The sequence below is a fragment of the Mesoplodon densirostris genome, chromosome 8 (assembly GCF_025265405.1).
Source record: "Mesoplodon densirostris isolate mMesDen1 chromosome 8, mMesDen1 primary haplotype, whole genome shotgun sequence".
Taxonomy (NCBI): Eukaryota; Metazoa; Chordata; class Mammalia; order Artiodactyla; family Ziphiidae; genus Mesoplodon; species Mesoplodon densirostris.
This window is the reverse complement of record NC_082668.1, coordinates 115,539,563-115,550,221: the sequence shown is the minus strand read 5'-3', so window position 1 is coordinate 115,550,221 and position 10,659 is coordinate 115,539,563. Positions and strand designations below refer to the sequence as shown.

The window sequence follows — 10,659 nt, the reverse complement described above, 5'->3', positions numbered from 1 at the left end:
TAGAAAATGCTTGTGTTTCAACTGGGGGAAACTATGTGTAATACTCACGACAATATGGCTTTCTCACCCCATCCCCTTTTTTTCAGAAGGTGCTTTTTAAATTTTAACATATATTTATCCAATCTTTTAGCAATACATTTCCATCTTTTAACAACAGTAAATCAAACGTAGGAAGGAATAAGTCTCCCTCACTTGCCTGTGCATCCAATGCCCACCTTCACTGCAGGAATCTACTGTTCTTGATTTTTATGAAAACTTACCGAGTTTCTTTCTAGGTATGTTAGGAATATGCACATAGATATTTATTCCAATTTTTCACACACAAAAAATATTCTGTTCTAAAACTTGTTTTCTCTCAATGAATAATATTTTTTGGAGAGCCTTCCACATTGGCACATAAAGAGCTTCCTTCGTTCTTTTTCATGGCCTTGTAGTATTTCATTTGTTCCACAATTTATTCAAGTCTCAATTGGTAGGCATTTGGGTTATTCACAGTGCTTTGCATTTTTTAAAAAAGGGTCAGTGAATAACCTTGTACATACATCCTTAGGGTGTTTCTGTAGGATAAAGTCCTAGAAGTAGAACTGGGAGGGATATGCATTAGTAATAGATATTGCCAAATTGTTTTTCATAGGAATTGCCTTATTTCTTTAACATATAACATGGAATTTTAAAAAAGGATGTGCCCATACCTCACACTAGAAAAGAAAAATTAACTCAAAATGGAACAAAGACCTGAATGTAAGAGCCAAACTATAGAACTCTTAGAAGAACACATGGGTAAATCTTCATGTTCTTATATTTGGCAGTGGATTCCTAGATGTGATACCAGAAACACAAGCCACAAAAGAAAAAACAGATAAACTGAACTTCATCAAAATTTAAAACCTCTCTGCATCAGAGAAAACGAGCCAAAAAGTGAAAAGAAAACCTATCGAATGGGAGACAATATTTGCCAACCACTTATCTGATAAAGATCCATTATCCAGACTATATAAAGAATAGTTACAATTCAACAACACAAATAACACAATTAAAAAATGAGTAAAGAACTTGCAGAGACATTTCTCTAAAGAAGATATACAAATGGCCAACAAGCACAGGGAAAGATGCTCAATATCATCAGTCATCAGGGAAAAGGAAATCAAAGCTACACTAATGCACGATAATTGAATATACTTTATGCCCATGAACTGTACACTGAAAATGGTCCCAATGGTAAATTTTATGTTATGCATATTTTGCCACAATTAAAAAAATTAAAACATAGACCTTAAAAACAAAACAAACAAGCAAACAAAAAAAACCACACAATGAGATACCAGTTCAACCTACCAGTATGGCTATAATGGAAAATAAAAAGAAAGAAAAACAAGTGGTATTGAGAACGTGGAGAAACTGGAACACTTGTACATTGCTGGTCAAAATGTAAAACGGTGCAGCCACTCTAGAAAACAGTCCTCAAGTTACCATTTGACCCAACAATTCTACTTCCAAGTCTATACCCAAGAGAAATGACAACATATGTCCACACAAAAACTTATGCGCAAATATTCATAGTAGTATTATCCATAATAACCAAAAGGTGGAAACAACCCAAATGTCCATCAACCGCTGAATGGATAAACACAATGTAGTGTGTCTATACAATGGAATGTCATTTGGCCATAGAAAGGAGAGAAGTATAGATACACCCTGGAACATGGATGAATCGTGAAAACATTGTATTAAGTGGAAGAAGCCAGTCACAAACGACCACATATTATATGATTCCATGTATATGAAATGTCCTGAATAGAGAGATAAAAAGTAGATTAGTGATTGCTTAGGGCTGGGAGGTCGGGGGAGTGGGAAGTAGCAGCAAAGAGGTGGATGAAAAATTCTGAAATTGACTGTGGTGATGGTTGCACAACTCTGTGGATACACTAGAAACCATTGAATTGCATACTTCAGATGGGTGAATTGGGTGGTATATGAATTATATCTCAAGCTGCTACCAAACAGACGTCATCTAATTACTAAGGAATCTGGTTACCTGACGGTGGTGGGCTATCAAAGGTCGGGTTTTCACGATTAGCCTCACTTGAGCCTATTGATCTTGACAGTCATCACCGGCCCAGCACGTCCAGGACATTCCCTGAAAAGGCTCCATTTGAAGCACTGGGATCTGAGAGCACCACCTGACTTCTGGTAATTTTCAACCAGTAAAAATGTGCTCACCACCACTTTCACCTGATTTGTCATCATTTAACTCTTGGCTTTTCTCCATATTGAAAAGAACTATAACATGAAATAAATGGGGCACTTTTTAGGAAAATAGTTCTACAGACTACCCAAAGGTGCTTTAAAACAGTAGTTTTAGGGAATTCCCTGGCGGTCCAGTGGTTAGTACTCCATGCTTTCATTGCCGAGGGCCTGGCTGCACAACGTGGCTAGAAATTAAAAAAAAAAAACAAAAAACCCACAGTAGTTTTAGAGACGAGTCAACAAGTTATGTGATTACTGAATCAAGTGAGCAGATACGGGCGGGGAATGCTTCGAAAGCCATTCGTCATTCATCTATGGAATAGCACAATTTATTTATTCTATTGTCAACTAAATCTTTTGACTGACCTCATAAAGGGCTTCTACAAATCAATAAGTGGAAGGCCAGTAATATACTGGGGAAAGGACATGAATACACAGTGCATTAAAAAATGTAAAAATAAGATTTAGATGTGAAAAAGTATCTCTCCTCCCATAGGAGGAAAATGCAAGTTAAAACTACCCATAGTTCCTCTGTCAGAGTGGCAAATACTAAAAAGCTTACTCATACAGTGGGTTTTCACAGATAGTAATAAGATCCTTGCATTATTGGTGAAAAAATAAATTGCCACAGTCCCTGGAAGGCAATCAGATAGCATCTAACAAAAAGTACAAAGCCCATATCCTGTGATCCAGAGATTCCCCTTCTAGGAGTGATGCTACGAATGCACTTTTCTTTTTCCTTTGTCTTTTCTCCTCTTCTAATCTCCACTCTATGCCTCAAGTGAAGTCAATAAATGGGTAATAATTCCCTTAAACTCTACAGAATTAATTTCTTTTTGACTGTAGGAATTGGCAGCTCAAAAAAAAAAAAAACCCAAAACCCCGAACACTAGATGCCTTAATAATTAAAGAGAAACCTTAAAAGTTCTTTTTATGAAGGTTCACAGCTATAAAAGTAATAAATGAAGCTCCTAAAATACTGCACTGTAGGTCGGGTTAAGAATCCTATTCAGGGGCTTCCCTGGTGGCGTAGTGGTTGAGAGTCCGCCTGCCGATGCAGGGGACACGGGTTTGTGCCCCAGTCCGGGAAGATCCCACATGCCGCAGAGCGGCTGAACCCGTGAGACATGGCCGCTGAGCTTGCGCGTCCGGAGCCTGTGCTCCACAACGGGAGAGGCCACAACAGTGAGAGGCCCGCATACCGCGAAAAAAAAAAAAAAAAAAAAAGAATCCTATTCAGTAAGAGCTGGCATTGCTGGGCCTAGGAAGCTGAGCCCAATTATCAGCATATGTGCTACCATAGCGCCCCCTGCTGGCCCGATGCAAAAAGAAATTTACGTGGTGGGTTTTAGTCAACAGTTTTCTTCAACAGCTGCTCTAAAAACAGGGCATCTCCTGCGACTTGCTGATTATTACCTCTGCTCTCTAGCTCTCAACTCTTTCTTGCATCAGATAGGCTTGCCTCCTACTTCTCAGTGAAGAGCAAGATCGCTTGAAATCTCACCTCCTAAAGAGATTTGCTCCTTTCACTACTCTTTCCTGGCTGTTTCCTGGCGGCTCGTTCGAGTTCTACCTGTTCTCTTTCAGTGTGTCTGTCTGCCTCTGTACTGGCCACATACCATGTGCCCCCAGGGCACGGCGGCCTCGCACCCACCAACACCCTGCCATCCCCTCACTCTCTGCCCCACCTTATCTGCACGTGGCCACTCCCCACTCATTCCTCAATCCAGGGTTTCTTACAAGGAGGTCTGTGGACCATCTACATGCTATTCCCAGACTGCTTGCTTAAAATGCAGATTCCTGGGCCCCTGAATCCAACCTTCTAGAATCCTGGAGCCTACATTTATAACAAGCAAGTACCCCAGAAAATTCTTATGTGTTCACACACGCACACAGCCACACCCACACACGCAATATAAAAACCTTTTTTTTTTTTTTTTTTTTACCAAACCATACACTCTTATCCAGAAACTTGCCACACCTCCTAACCATTTAAAGAATGAATTGCAAATGACCCATTCTCGGCTTTCAAGCCTTTTGGTAAGTTGTTCAAAATATCTACTTCCTGTTCCTTCCTGTAAGTGGATTATATATCCCTACCCTAGTGATGGCAGGTTTGGCCATATGAGGTGCTTTGGCCAATCAGTGTGAGAAGTAACACATGCCTCTTTCACGCAGGCACTGGGAGAACTATTGCAGGGTTCTGCAATATTCTCTTCTCCCTCAGCGAGAACTGATACCCTCCACACGGGGGCTGCTTCTTCAGCCGGGGCCCGAACAAAGATGCACGGAGCACAGCTACAGGCAGCCCGTAATGGAAACCTGACATACGTGAAACATAAGCTTACTGCATTGCTGTGATGTGGAGTCCTTTGTTACTACTGCTCTGCCTAAGCTGACTGATACAAATACTTTACAGGCCACTCTCCTAGCTCTATTTCCCGTTACTCTCTAATACTTATGCCATCTAAACTCCTGCCAAACTGGATGACTTGCTTTTCCTCATTCACAAATGACTCCAATTCTATGCAGACATTTGTTCTCTCCTGCCTACCAACCTACCTCTCAAAATCTGACTTCAATCTTCAAAGTCCATCTCAAGTGCCACTTTCTGTGTGAAGCCTTTCCTCATCCCTTGATGGGCCTCCTTTCAACCCTATATAATGGCGATGACTATAACCTGTTTATTTTTTTGGGGTTTTTTTTTTTGATACTTTTCTTATCATGTCCCCTCAAAACATCATAAGTTCCTTGAGATTAAAGATTATTTTATTCATAATGTGTTCAATGAAGCTTTGCAAATAGTAGGAATCCACACAAGTATTTGTTTAATTAAATTAGCACTTTCAACTAAAGAACTGCTGTTTAGTATATTTATGATGTTTTGAAAGGTAGACTTTTTTTTTTTTTTTTTTTTTGCAGTACACGGGTTTCTCACTGTTGTGGCCTCTCCCGTTGTGGAGCACAGGCTCTGGACGCGCAGGCCCAGCGGCCATGGCTCACGGGCCCAGCCGCTCCACGGCATGTGGGATCTTCCCGGACTGGGGCACGAACCCGTGTCCCCTGCATCGGCAGGCGGACTCTCAACCACTGAGCCACCAGGGAAGCCCTAAAGGTGGACTTTATGAAACACTTAACATATTCATTGAGTAAGCAAAATTAAGATGCAAGTAGAATTATTTCTAATAGCAAATATTACTGCTGAATGAAATATAGGTCAACCTGTGTGCATGTTTGTGTGTGTGTGTGTGTGTGTGTGTGTGTGTCTTATCTGCAAAAATGACCAGGTCTTGACCTTCATCCCTTGCTAAATCCAACAGGTTTTAAACCAAAACTTTATCAAAGAAAAACAGTGTATCATAAAGTTAGTATTCCTATGATTACATGCTAAGGGCAATTTTTACATTTATGGCCCAAATTAGCTAATGTATTTTCTTACATTCAGGAAGATGTATTTCCCTGCTTATGATTAAAATTCAACAAATATAATTCCAATTTCAAAACAAAAACCCAATAACAAAGTGCTGCCCCTGCAAATCCTCGTAACAAATAGAGTCCTACCTCTGGTGATGAGCATCTATCTTCTTTTCCACTCCTGTCCTAGGAGAGGAGGCATAACCCTAATGCCCTCTGAAACATTTTGGCAGTAATTGCAATGGTTCTTCAGGTTTTTCTGAATCTAATTTCTTTTTTTGAGTCTAAGTTTAAAAGTACAGGAGACAGTGATGGGAACCAAGCCGCCTCCCAGCCACGGTGATACACGTGAAGCGTGGACCTTGCAACACGAACTTTATTAATTCTCACGTTAGGACCCTGGAAGGCGATGGAGGTGGCCACTAATTGCTCCCTGCCGGTGAAAAGACCTCTGTTGGATCCCCACTTCGAGGGTTATAAGCTCTCCCTCGAGCCGCTGCCCTGTTACCAGCTGGAGCTTGACGCAGGCTTGTCTGGAGCAATGCTCAGTCTATGTATGATTATTCCTCACCACTGAGACAAGACTTTTCTGTGTACTGTGCCTATGAATCAGGAGTTTTCTCTCTTCTGCCTAGTGGGAAAGTGACAGCTCCTAGCCTTGTCTGTGGCAGAAGTAAAACTTCGAGATGATCAGTATATACTGGAACACATGCATGCTATTGGAGGTATAATTACCTACATTGTGATTCATGGTATCAAGACAGTGTCTACTACGTTGATAACGCTGGAAGAATTATGAATTTAACAGTGATGCTTGGGCTTCCCTCGTGGCACAGTGGTTAAGAATCTGCCTGCCAATGCAGGGGACATGGGTTCGAGCCCTGGTCTGGGAAGATCCCACATGCCGCGGAGCAACTAAGCCCGTGAGCCACAACTACTGAGCCTGCGCATCTGGAGCCCGTGCTCCACAACAAGAGAGGCCACGACAATGAGAGGCCCGCACACTGCGATGAGGAATGGCCCCCGCTCGCCACAACTGGAGAAAGCCCTCGCACAGAAACGAAGACCCAACACAGCTAAAATAAACAAATAAATAAATAAATAAATAAATAAAACAAAAAACAAAAAACAGTGATGCTGGACGCTGCCTTAGGAAAACCACGAGAGGTGTTTTCGACTTCCTACAGATTTGACAGCATATGATAATCGCCTTCGCGCATCCATCCATTTCACATCTTCTACTTGGGTTACCTTGTCAGATAGAACTGGAAGATTGTATCTCATTGGAACAGGTGAACGTGGAAATAGTGCTTCTGAAAAATGGGAGATTATGTTTAATGAAGAGCTTGGCAGTCCTTTTATCATAATTCACAGTATCTCATTGCTGAAAGCTGAAGAACATTCGATAACTACGCTGCTTCTTTGAACACAGAAAGAGGAATTGGATATGGAAGGAAGTGGTTTCTATGTTTCCTTGGAGTGGGTCACTGTTAATAATAAAAATAATAAAAAATATGAAATTACTAAGCATAATATTCTCCGTGGAAAGTCAGTGCCCCATTATGTCGCTTTTGAGCCCGATGGGAATGGTCTAATTGTCTCCTACAAGTCCTTTACATTTGTTCAAGTTGGTCAAGATCTTGAAGAAAGTAAGGATGAATACATGTCAGAGAAGATCAAAGAACCTCTGTATTAATGGCAACAGACTGAAGATGATTTGACAGCAACAATATCGCTTCCAGAAGACTGTATTAAGGAAGACATTCAAACACAGTTTTCGTCTGATCAATGTCAACGTTGTGCTGAAGGGTCAGAGGTTTCTGGAAGGAAATCTCTGTTCATCTATGGATCATGAAAGCACTATATGGATAATTAAAGAGAACAGTAGCTTGGAGATTTCCTTGATTAAGAAGAGTGAAGGACTGACATGGCCAGAACTAGTGGTCGGTGATAAACAGGGAATTTATAAGAGACTCAGCTCAATGTGCCACAATAGCTGAACGTTTGATGCATTTGACCTCTGAAGAACTGAATCCAAATCCAGATAAACCTCCTTGTAATGCTCAAGAGTTAGTTAGAAGAATGTGGCATTTTCTTTGAAGAGAGCTCCAGTTTATGCAGATTTGATGGCAGTACATTAAAAACTACTCACGTGAGATCTGAGCTTACAGGGCAATCAACTAGCTTGAAATCCGAGGAAAAACAGGTACCACCAGGGAGAGATTGGATAGGAGAGCTGGTTCATCTGAACATGGGGAGAAGGAAGGATTGCCATATAAGTGGGTGAATCTCGGAAGCAACCAGTACCTTTTCTCTGTCATAGTGGATCCTAAAGGAATGCCCTGCTTCTGTGTGCACCATGATGTTGACGCCCTACACTGGCAACCACACTCCGCAACCAAGACGATACATGGGAGCATATCGCAATTTTCAATGCTTTAGGCTACATCCAAGCATCAAAGAGAGACATACATTTTTTTGCCTGTGCTCCAAATTATTCTCATGCAGCCCTTTGCGAGTGCCTTCAACGAGTTTTCATCTATTGTCAGCCCACTCCCATGTCCACTGTACTTTACAATAGGAAGGAAGGCAGGCAAGTAGGGCAGGTTGCTAAGCAGCAAGTAGCAAGCCTAGAAACCAGTGATCCTATTTTAGGCTTTCAAGCAACAAATGAGAGATTATTTGTTCTCACTACCAAAAAACTCTTTTTAATAAAGGTAAATACAGAGAATTAATTACTCCAACATGTTGGCTTCTCTGTACTGGAAAAGTAGTCAGTGGTAGCTGGAAGGCTAGGCAGTTGTGCTGTAACCTGTTAAGTTTTATTGTGTTAAAATTATCTTGTATGAATTTATTTTTTAAAGGATATTGGAAATATATTCGAGATTATGAGTCTATAAAAGCTATGGAATGAAGCTGCAAATTTAGAGAAAATTAGCTTCTGTAAAAAATGTAAAGATAGTATTAGCAAGTATAATTTTTAAAAAACAGAGGCTAGAATCTCATCTTTTATATGAAAGATGTACACTTCATTGTTTAAAAATAAAAATATTTATCATGTAAAAAAATAGTATAGGAGACATTATTTTTGAACTGCTTATCCATTTCATGCTGTATGAGGTTTTACTCTAAGCGGAAGGTAAAAATACTTTGTACTTATTAGGGACACTACGTTGTTTGCCAAAGGACCTCAAATTGGCCACCTGTGCTAGGAAAACACACCATGTATTCAGCCTCTTCATTATCACAGGTGGGGAAACATTTCTTCTACCAAAAACTCAAATGACACAAAACTGCGTAAAGATTCCTGACCTCTTGTCAGTCATTTGGTATCTTCAATAGCAGCAATTTCTAAACCATATTCCATGGAACAGAAACATCTCTACACGCATGGATAAACATTTAGCCAAAAATGCAAGGGTTGGGTGGTTAGTGGTTAAGAATCCGCCTGCCAATGCTGGGGACACGGGTTCAAGCCCTGGTCCAGGAAGATCCCACATGCCGCGGAGCAACTAAGCTCATGCGCCGTACTACTGAACCTGCGCTCTAGGGCCCGCGAACCACAACTACTGAGCCTGCGAGCCACAACTACTGAGCCTGCGCACCACAACTACTAAAGCCCGTGCGCCAAGAGCCTGTGTTCTGCAACAAGAGAAGCCACCGCAATGAGAAGCCTGCTCACCACAAGGAAGAGTAGCCCCCACTCGCCGCAACTAGAGAAAGCCCGCACGCAGCAACAAAGACTCAACGCAGCCAAAAATAAATAAATAAATAAATTTATTTTTAAAAAAAGCAAGAGTTTCCGGGGGGGCGATCCTTGATCAAATAAGTTTGAAGAAGACTGAAAATTGGACCGCAACCTTTCTAGGAAGTCATTATTTACATAGGATATTAAATCTTTCACGTGATCCTGCAGTGAAAGCAGGAACATGTAAGCATGTTTCCCAATTTATTCAACCATGGAATCAGCTTTTGGTTTTATCTTTTGTTTCGGAACGCCCACTGAGTTAATCTCATGGGACACTGGTATTCAGCAGGACTTGAATCAAGCAGGTATGCTTAAGTATTCCATCTAAAATAAGTGTCAGGAAAGAAGAAGATCTGAGCTGAAAATTCAGGTTTACACAAGTACATCCAAGATTGAGTGGTTTCTCAACACTGTCCAAGAAAATAGGGTTAATAGTCCTGAATTAGCACCCAAAAGAAAAGGTCTCATAGTTATGTCCTTAATTTGATGGTTGAAATACTTCAATGCATTCTTGGTTGAACTTCTGGGATATTTTTTTCAGATTGGGTTTAGTGCAGCTCAGATGAATGCTGATGGTCAAGGCCAGGCTTCTTTTTCTCTCCATCATATTTATAGAAGTTTCATAGTTGGTGTTTTTTAAAGCACCCGATCACATTCTCCACACTGCTCACCAAATAAATCACTTGTAAGGCTCTTTGTCTACATAGGCTCATGGAGTTTATCATTCTGTATTAGGCTTAACTATTTGCATTCTTTTGGGGGTATATACCAGAAATGTTTCCTGGCGCAGGAAGTGATAACTGCTCTCTCATTAAAGCAATTTTTATATGCACCCACCAAAGTCATATTTTTTTAAAGGACTCGTCATCTTGATTAGGGTCCAGGTCATTCTGGAACAGTACAGACACTTAGAGATGATGTAGTAGTTGATCATTTAACTAAAGCATGATTACCTGCTATTTTTTGGTTTGAAGGTATAGTTACTTACCTGTTAAGGTTTTTTCTTAATCTTTATGAAAGCAGTACCTGTTGTATATTTTAGATTCCCTTAGCTCTTGGGGTGATTTGGGTCTATGTGGCCAGATTTGATTCCAGATGTTTCTCCTCAATGCCAATTTAAAACTAAATGTGTGTGGCAAGATTCAAGTGGAGATGCTCAAACAAGAGGAAGGTGTGAGCAGCCCAAAGGCCCCTTAAGAATGTCACATGGAGGACATCACCAAGAAGGCTAGATAAGAGGCTCCTGACTT

At 40.7% G+C, this 10,659-nt stretch overlaps 1 pseudogene; it reads left to right on the top strand.

The window, feature by feature from the left end:
• The first annotated feature begins 6,070 nt into the window (after nt 1-6,070).
• Nucleotides 6,071-8,396, top strand: LOC132495241 (nudC domain-containing protein 1-like; annotated as a pseudogene).
• Nucleotides 8,397-10,659: the final 2,263 nt, after the last annotated feature.